This window comes from Pimephales promelas, chromosome 1 (genome assembly GCF_988280905.1).
Source record: "Pimephales promelas chromosome 1, fPimPro1.hap1.1, whole genome shotgun sequence".
NCBI classification, from domain to species: Eukaryota; Metazoa; Chordata; class Actinopteri; order Cypriniformes; family Leuciscidae; genus Pimephales; species Pimephales promelas.
In genome coordinates, this window is record NC_142769.1 from 25589646 (window position 1) to 25599822 (window position 10177).

The following is a 10177-nucleotide window of genomic DNA, read 5'->3' on the forward strand; positions in this document are numbered from 1 at the left end:
ATGTAAGTACACATTGATGGCCTAAGACACGAAATGAGCGGTTTGTGTGAGAAAACCAACAGTATTTATATCGTTTTACCTCGTGTAATCACAGTGATCTGAATCTGTTGTTCAATGTCCAACTGAACCGAACTGAATCAGTTCAATGTTACGCCGGAAGTGATCGCTTGCGTGTGACGTCACTCAATATTTACACAGAGATTTCGGAAGTTTTACCTTTTACTAAACATATTTAGATATCCCGAAATCGTCTTCCATTGCGGTTTGGACTTCTCTGTGCTGCTCTTTGGTGGACCCCCTTCACCTCCAGTGTATGACTGATCAACCCGATCTCACGACCAAGTCGTACGAATTCGACGAATGATTAAAAAGTGGCTAATTCGTAACAATTCATACGACCTCACACGTACGAATTAATAAGATTTTGCTAAATCGTACATATTTTACGAATTGGCCAATTCGTATGAATTCGTACGAATGACCCACCCCTGACCCCGCCCCTAAACCTAACCATCACGTGGGTTTAGACAAATCGTAGGAATTAGTACGAGTGAGGTCGTACGAATTAGTACGAATTAGACACTTTTTAATCATGCGTCAAATTCGTACGAATTGGTCGTGAGATAGTGTTGGACTGATAGACAAGAACGGTTTGACCAAAAAATGTCAAAATTGAAAATACTGTGGAAACAAAGACACCTACATCTCGGATGCCCTTGAGGTAAGATAAAACATATCAAAAATTAATTTCAAAGTGAACTATTCCTTTAATGTCGGTAATTTAATGCATTCAGTAATCTGAAGTAACCAATGCTATTATAATACATTAATTAAGTGTATTTATCTTATTCATATGAGCTCATAAAAACACAACCGTTTATAAGTTTATAGTAACTCTTAAAAAACACAACCTCATTGAAAATGGGTAGCACTTTATAAGTTTCCATTTATTAATATTGTTTTTTAACCAAATTAATGAAAATGAACCAACCACTTATTTTTTTACTAACATTAAGTTTTACTAACTTTTTTTTTTGTTGTTTAAATAATTTGTTGGTTAGTTAGTAAAGTGAGTAAGGGATGTAGGCTACATCCAGCCGTCTATTATCGAAAAATAAACACTGAGAAGGGTGAATGACCCAGATGTGAAGTAGCCATATAGTAGCAGCTATTCACTAGTGTGAATTGAGTTGTTTTAGTTACAAAAAACAGCAATATCCTTTCATTGACATAGTGCTTAAAACTATTCTTTTGGAATGTGTGGTTAACGATTTACATTCAAGCTAGGTAAATTTGCCTTTACATATGATAATCACAGGTGATTGCAGTTTAGTAACTTCCTGCATGTTTTTATCTCGCTAGACCAGGTGTTAATAGACTACATTAAATGCTTCAATTCACTAGCAGATATACTAGCAGTGAAACAATCAGAGGCAGAATTAAGACAGAAAATCATATTGTTGTTGTAAATAAGCTATTCATCTAAGCGGATTCATTCATCAACTATTTGTAAATAACCTGTTCAGTTGTAACAAGTGTATCGACTGTTTTTGCTTCGGCACTTATTATATTGTCTGCTCTACTCTTCGCAAAAGCTGGAAAAACATTTTGGCCACAACTTAGGGACGTGAAAAGGGCTGTCACTCATTTACTTCACCTTACTTTATAGTTAATTCAACGTTTACATACTGGTGGTTGATGTAAAACGTTAAAAAAGTTAAAGTAAATAGGATTTTTAAAAGTAAAATACTTTTGTTTAGGTTCATTATGTAAAAAACAGGAATTTTACTTTTTAAATGGTTAGTTCTGTGGATATCTTAATAATATGGTATCTGTTTCTCTATGGCATTTTATTTAAAAATCTTTAATCCCAATCAGAGCATTTGAGCAAAGATTGCATTGCGCTCGACCCAATCCAAGCAAACGTTCCACTTGTGTGCCGCTCACACTCACATCTGATCAAATCCCGCTCCTACAGGTTGTTTCTCTGTGCTAGATATATCGTTCTCTTTGTCATAAACTTCTTGATCAAATGTCTTAATTGCAGTTGGCTTATGGATAACAGTTAAGATATTTGTGGATTTAACATCCTTAGCTCTTTAACCTAAAAAATGTATTAATCTTTGTGAGGAGCGCATGTAAGCAACCGGTAATTATGAATATTTTTTAACTGGAAGTTATTACAAGCACTCACTTACGGTTTCTTATTTTGGGACAAAAAAACAACAACACAAAAATAACATAAACATGCACTTCCATTCATCATCTGAGCCACACCAAATAAAAACAAACATACATTAAAAAATACACTGTGGATATTTTGAAAACATCTTAAAAAATTGAATTAGGGACTGACTGGACATGTAAGGGGTGCAATTGTTAGAAATTATTTTTGACAGAATCAAAATGGTTTCAGTAATGGTTTTAGCTTTGTTGTGTTCCTAGATCCATTTACCACATCCATGTTTTAGACATTCCAAATATGTATTATCAAGTATTATCAATTGTATAAGTTTTTGTATTTGAGCTAACATATCTGTTTAATACTAACAGTCTGAGTAAGTAACATTAAGCTCTCAAGTGTCTGCTTACTAAAGCAAGATTTATGACATACTCATCATATTTCATTTATTCCCCACCTGCTAAAACAAGGGCTGTCTTAGAAAATGTTAATGTGTTTAAGTATAAACATTGATATATAAACGTGTAAAAATACATGTGGTGTGATTTGACTGTATTGTAAACAGCTCTGCTAAATTACAGAGCTGATTGAAACATATCCCAATGGCTGTGATCGGACGCTTTCTCACTGTGTTTTCAGTCCCTGAGTGGACTGAGCTGCAACCCCCACTACCTGCAGGACATTAGCATCTCTATGGAGAACGGCTTCAAAGGCCAGGCTGTGAAAGTTTACCTTAGACCTAAAAATACACATGCTTAAACAAGTCATCCTATACTTAAAACACTTTCGTTTCAGATGTGGTATAAAGGTTTAGTTAAACCAACAAAAATATGAATGCCCATGGTAATCTGCTACATCCCTATAACATCATTTGATTTATAAATGAGCAGATTTTTTATTTATTTATTTTTTTACATTGTGGTAAATTACTTTTTTCTGTCTTTTAAAATATTTTAAATAGTAAATTAATTGTATATCGCCTACTTTCTTTAAATGCTGCACCATCCCATAGTTTGATATTATTTTTGAACTTTTCCTTTATTAACTTTATCATGTTTTATCTGCCATTGATATAGGTTTGTGTTCTGTGCTCTATTTAAAATGCATGCAAAATAATACTAATTATGAAAAGTACTTTTTCCTGATCCAGTTGATGTTTACAACTGGATTTAAAACTAATTTACCAACAGATTCTACCCTTATGTTAATCTAGCTATTTGATTTCAATCACAAAACATTTGCATAACAGAACCAATAGTAATGTTGGCTAACTGTGGTTTATCCGATGGCCCAATCACTGCTCCGATAGCAGAACGTATATCTCTCTATTCCAGGTTCCTAATTCACACTTCATGTTTGGCATTTGGAAGAGCACAACTTTAGAAGACTTCAACGAGATTGTTTCCTACATTGGAGAGTTATCTTTCTATTATAGTTTAAAGATTTATCTACCTACAAGATCCCAAGATCCTAAGCGCACTGAGCCATTTCTCATCTCACTTTTTTTCTTTCCGAAGTAAAAGGTAAGTTGTACATTCTAACTTCATTTTATGATGATTTGTAAATGCTAACATTATACAATGTTTTTGCATCCTCTTACAATGTAAATGTGCATGCAGATTGGTATTATTGATATTCAGTTTCTTTTTAAAATGATTTTATAAAAATACTTGATATAAAAAGTATAGTAAAAATGTAGTAAATTATCAGCCACATTGTCATCTTTTCAATAAGTTATTGTCTACACAAATCTAAGGAGTTTTTTCTATTTTTTTTTTTTTTTTTTTTTTTACTTAGCATATGCACTATATCCTGCATAAAATGTTCTTATATTTCACAGGAAAATGAGACCCAAAAGAGTTTCTCCTGAAAAGGAAGCCTTGTACTTCATTGCTTCGGGGAAAGATAAAGACACATTCGAGAAAAAATTAATGTGTGAAGAGAAAGGTAAGTTACGGCATTCAATTCTGCCATCAATATGACTTTGCAAAACTTAATTAAAAGCTAAGTTTGGTCTCTAAATAATGTCGAATGGTTGGGTTTAAAATGTGTAGCTAAAAACAACAGGCTGTTAAAAAAAAAAACACAAGAGAAACAAAAAAACATGATTGAATCAGTTAAAGGTGGATTTATATCTGTTTTCCTGCCTGTATTTATGCTAGCTGCTGATGTCCAAATTAAACTCCATTGTGTAGATGTGCGAGTGATCTTGATATTATTTGTATGTAACTGCCAGTTAGACTCCGGGGGCCTGTTTAACAATGGAAATTATCAATATTCAGTGTCATGATACATATGAGTTTTGTAGTTTTGCACTTTTAGATGTAGATATCGTATTTGTTTTCCAAGCAGGGCTACCATTTAAAACAGTTTAGACAACCATAACAACTTTATGAATCTTTTCTCATACTTAATTTACACTTATTTATACCCAATTTATTAGGTTTTGGAGTAATCGCCACAAAACATATTGAGCCAGGTGAATTCCTACTGGAGTATGTTGGAAGACACATGGCTGGATCTGAAGGAGAGACCCTGCTCAAAGACTACTCAGCTGAAGATGCAGTTTTTTTATATTTCTACTCCTTTCAGGGACAATCTTACTGGTAAGATTAAATTAATAAATGTTCTAATGAAGTATAATTACATCATATTATGGTATGTTTATATACAGTGTTTTTAAAATATTTCACCATACAGTGTTGATGGCAGTAAAGCTACAGAAAATCTCGGACGATACATAAATGATGACCACATCAAGCCAAACAGCAAAATTAAAATAGTAAGTCTGTATTTAATGTTTTCGTATTGTTTGTCTTATTCTTTGTTTTAATTACTCCTTTTATAGAGCCTCATCTTGATTGTAGCATTATTTGACATTACAAACTAGACAGTTGTGGGTCTTTCAAATGTTGTTGTTTTTGTTTTCAAATGTGTGTTTGTGTACTTTTGTGACCAACAGATAATGGATGAAAAGAAAATGCCACATTTGTGTGTATTTGCGTTAACAAAAATCAAGCCAATCATACCAAAGAAAAAATCATACCAAAGCCTATGGACTAGTATGCAGGAGTGATCCAGCTCTCAGATTTCATCAAAAATATCTTAATTTGTGTTCGGAAGATGAATTAATGTCTTACGGGGTTGAACAACATGAGGGTGAGTAAATACTGACAGAATTTTCATTTTTGGGTGAACTAACCCTTTAAATGCTTTGCTTAAGTTGATGAAGACCTCCACTGTGTATTGCTTTATCCTCAGTTGCAGATGTAATTTTTCCTATGAGTTCAATTAATGCCAAAGCAGTTAATCTTTTTTATCTCTAAAGCCATATTGTTTTTCATTAAATAATTTGTGTTTTTCTAAAAAAAAAAAATAATTTTTGAGCAAACAACTTTTCAAGGATTTTAGAAAACCGAGAGAGCAATGACACTGGTCTGTAGTTGTTAAAGTGTAGTTATACATTTCTCCCAGCCCTGCAAATCTGGTCCTCTAGTTATAAAGGAGCCCAAAACCCTTTAAAATCAGCAACAGACCAGTCTGACCAGTTAGACAGTCTATCTCAAACCAATAGACTATCTAGTTTAAGCCCCCCCTTTCTAATAGATTGATCAGATAGCGCCCCTTTAATCTTTTCTATTTTACCTGTTCATAATCATTTTTGCATGAATTGAAACGCATGATTGTTCATGATTTTCATGCATGATTTAAATTGTATTATATTACATTATTATTATTCATGTATTTAATTTTATTCATGTATTTAAATGTATATATGTAAATGTAATGTGTTTGAAAATACACAATAAACCTTGAGCAGTTAAAGCTTCAATTGTTCTTTTTTCTATTTCCTATAGTGCTACTGTGCAACCTGTAGAATATGTAGAAAATCCATAGAAATATTATTTTAACTGTTAAATAATACTCTATTTCTACGGATTTTCTACATATTCTACAGGTTACACAGTAGCACCAAATAAATACAATAACATTTCATAACTGTATAATACTATACAGTATTATTAAAAATTAACAGTGTAATACTGTACTTTAATATGGTAAGAAATTACAGTAAAATAATGTTATTTGATTTTACAGTATGCTTAACAGTACTGTAGTTAGTGTTAAAGTAATTTTATTGTTGAATGAAATACAGCAAGTACTGGATAATTGTTGCCAGTAAGTTACTGTTAATTTGACAAGACATTTTTTTACAGTGTATTTTATACAGAATATAAAAAAAGGATAAAACATAATGGACAGATGTGTTGGGAAATGGCAGTTGTATTAACAATATGGCATTAAAATATATTTTGAGCCACCAATCCTACTCCTACCCCTAAACCTACCCCTAACAATTCGTTAAAACTACGTAAACTAACGTTACAATTATGAAGAAAAACGTGACTAACAGAAAAGTATAATCACAATAATATATTTATTGCGAAAATGTCAAAACCGCTACCAAAAGCCGTTCACATGAAGATGCTTTGCAGTCGCAGTCCTCTCTGGCAACATTGTAATAGTTTTGTATGAAGTACAGAGCAGAATTTAAATTAATAATCAATGAAAATGTTCATCCGGCTTCAGTTCGCAGCTTCGCACTATTTCAAAAGAACTAAACCAACCGTCACAGTCCTTCATGTCTCAATCTGTGATGAGGCAGGGAAGAGCCAATGACCATTTGATATCTCTGCCGTAAAACACGACGTATCGCTTCTCAAGGGCGCGATTTTTGAATTTGAATTCATCACCAGCGCGGGATTTGACGTGTACGGTTGCTGCTGAGAATGGAGGCGAAGATCACGACTGGATAAAAGGTTGAATTAGGATTTTTTTCTTGTAAACAACGTAGGCTATGGATTCTAAAGATTTGGATTACATCAAACTAATAAAATTGATGTCTTTTGTGAATTTATGTTTTGTTTTATAGGAGAAAACACTTTCTGTGCCTCACGGCAAATAAACTATATTACAAAATGGTTAAACGAGTAAAGTTAAAGAATGTATTTTTAAGGTTTTATAGTGTATTGTTTAACACCATGCAGGCGAAACGAGCAAAATGTTAATATTTATGAGTATTATATCAATAAATGAGACTGAAAACGTAATGAATAAGACAGTTGAATGCAATAGAGTCAAAACATAATGCTACGATTTTAATATGCATAAATTGTGATATGTACAAATGTGTACATCGGTGGATTTGTTCAAATGTAAATAAATTACGTTTTTGTGCTGTCAATAACGTAAATATTTTACATTTTAGTTCTGTAAATACGTCAGTATTATACGTTTCTGCGCATATAAAACGTAATTATATGTACGTATGATAGAACTACACTTTACGTACAAATGCATACGTATTCTCATGAGATCACATTGGATTTTAGTCGACTAAAATATAATGGGTTTAGTTAAATTGTAATGCGTTAATTTAGAATTTAGAATAGAATAAAATGTACAAACCCATACACTCCCGAAGAAAACATCTATTAACCTATTAATATAAATGATTTAAAAGTCTGAACATGCAATACAGATACGGATTTAACTACTGTGATTTAAAAAATATCTTAAAATTAAATAAAAACCACTTTTCCTAAAGTACAACACAGCCTTTTCAATGGATGATATACAGTATGCATTCTTTATAACCATGCATACATCCTTCTTTATTCTTTCAAGCAGAAATATTCTTTGTGTAAATTAAATATAATTAATCCTTATTATACTAAAGCTATTAACAAACTGTGATTGCTTTTCTCTTTTTCTTTGGTTGCTTGATCAATATTAAGGACACAGACCACATTATGTTTGTTGCCACTTTCACTTTAAGACGTCGGATTATTTCCAATGACATGCGGATCCAATTGCACTGATGCACATCCGATACACTCACAACTGTTTAAGACATAACCGACATAATTTACATGAATACTGTCCAAAGCGGACATTTAAAGCACTCAATAACCTTGCCCCTTCATATTTATTGGACCTTCTTAATATCTATATTCGATCTCGGACTTTAAGATCGTCTTCCTCGCTCACTCTTGTTCTCCCTAGAACCCGCACTACTTCTATGGGGTCCCGGGCTTTTAGTTTTGCTGCTCCTTATTTATGGAACCTGCTGCCACAGGATGTGCGAAACAGTGAAAGTATTCATGTTTTTAAATCTTGCCTTAAGACCCATCTTTTCCGGCAGGCTTTTATGTTTTATGTGATTTATATATATATATATATATATATATATATATATATATATGTGTGTGTGTGTTAGGGCTGGGCAAAAAAAATTGATTTTTCGATTAATCGTTTTTTAAAATGTGGCCGATTCAAAATCGATTCTCAACGGCCTCGAATCGATTTTTTCCATATAAAGGGCTCGCGGACGCGGTGCGGCGTCTTCTCGTCTCACTGCACTAGGCAAGCACTAAGCTAGGGTTGAAACGATTCCTCGAGTTACTCGAGTTACTCGATTACAAAAATTCCTTGAGGCAAAAAATCTGCCTCGAAGCCTCGTTAAATGACGCAGTTCCTATGGCGCACGCAGGGATCTGATTGTTTCACACGGACCGTTATTCAGGAAGCACACCACAGCGCATGATACATATGACTTCATAAATTGCAGAGAATGTCTAAAGTTTGGGATCATTATATGTTTATAAAGGGAGAGAACAAGATGCAATGTGTCTGCAAAGTATACCTGGCAGGGCTGCCAACTCTCACGCATTCAGCGTGAGACTCGCGCAATTCGATTTTTCACGCTGCGTGTATATCCCTTCGGTCAAATGCCTGAAAGATGAGTTCGTCTATAGATCTACCTGTTGAGCCACTCGTGATCGACTAGTTTTACCGCCGCATATTAATTCGCAAGTTAAAATATCCTGTAATCTAGTGCGAGCGCGCATGCGAGATGTTGAGCTCCTAACCGCGGCTCGCGCACGACGGCAGAGAGGTAAGCGAGCGCGTGCACCCATGTCTCTCTCACGCGCCAGTCAGACCAATTGCGGCAATTCATCATATGCTTAAACTTTTATGTAGCCACGCAACAAAAATTTCAGCATACATTCACCGGGACGTGATGGAGGAACAAATATTGTGAGACACACACACACACACACACTCTGATGTTTGTCTTGAGATTACAGTTGAAAAAGTCTGATTCTTATTTATAATTGTTTTATTTCCATTTATTTATTTTTTATAAATTGTACACATTTGTGTACCTGTTTGGGTTGATATTTTATATTAATATATTTTTGTTTCCAGGTGGGTAATTTGCAGAAGGTGCAATCCTTTTTTTGTAATGTTGTATTAAGAAGACAAAACTAAGGCCAAATGGGCTTTACTATTTAAGTTTGTATTCAAAGTTTTACATGTTATGGGCTACATGTAACAGGTTTTACAGTAAATTGTTTTAACTGTATTGTTATATAATTGTTGGCACTGGCACTTATAAACACGGGTAAAAATTGCAATAATTAGTTGTGGAGCCAAATGTTGCAGTTGGAATAAATACCTCTATTTTCTTTTAAATAAATAAAAGCCAAACACCTTATCATTTTCGTAATACATTATTTGTTTTGGTTGCTTAAAAACACACATAAACAAATTATCCGATTACTCGATTAATCGATCGATTAAGTGCTAGATTAATCGATTACAAAAAGAATTGATAGCTGCAGCCCTACACTAAGCGCTGCAGCTGTCGATACACACTTGCGTTTAGGAGTCGGGACACGACGAAATATTCACTTGCACAATCGGGCCAGCATTGCATCGTAACCTATGATGGTAACTAACGTTTATAATTTTCACGTCTTTTTAAGTTTTAGTTTAAACATTCAAGCAATATTAAACCATCCCGTGCTCGCGCACTCTCAGAGATGTCTTTCACTGCGTGCACATACAGTAAAGCCAATCCGCCTCAAACAGCTCGCCTGAAACAAACGTTTTATCCCTGGATTATATCGCTTTAACAGTTAAAAACAC

The 10177-nt window shown here is 33.8% G+C and overlaps 1 non-coding gene across 1 annotated transcript; it reads left to right on the top strand.

The window, feature by feature from the left end:
• The first annotated feature begins 2971 nt into the window (after nucleotides 1-2971).
• LOC120485624 (uncharacterized) lies at nucleotides 2972-8389 on the top strand. Its single transcript, XR_016156277.1, has 5 exons — nucleotides 2972-3705; nucleotides 4023-4129; nucleotides 4626-4788; nucleotides 4883-4964; nucleotides 5145-8389. It is a non-coding gene; the product is annotated as an uncharacterized LOC120485624 (transcript).
• Nucleotides 8390-10177: the final 1788 nt, after the last annotated feature.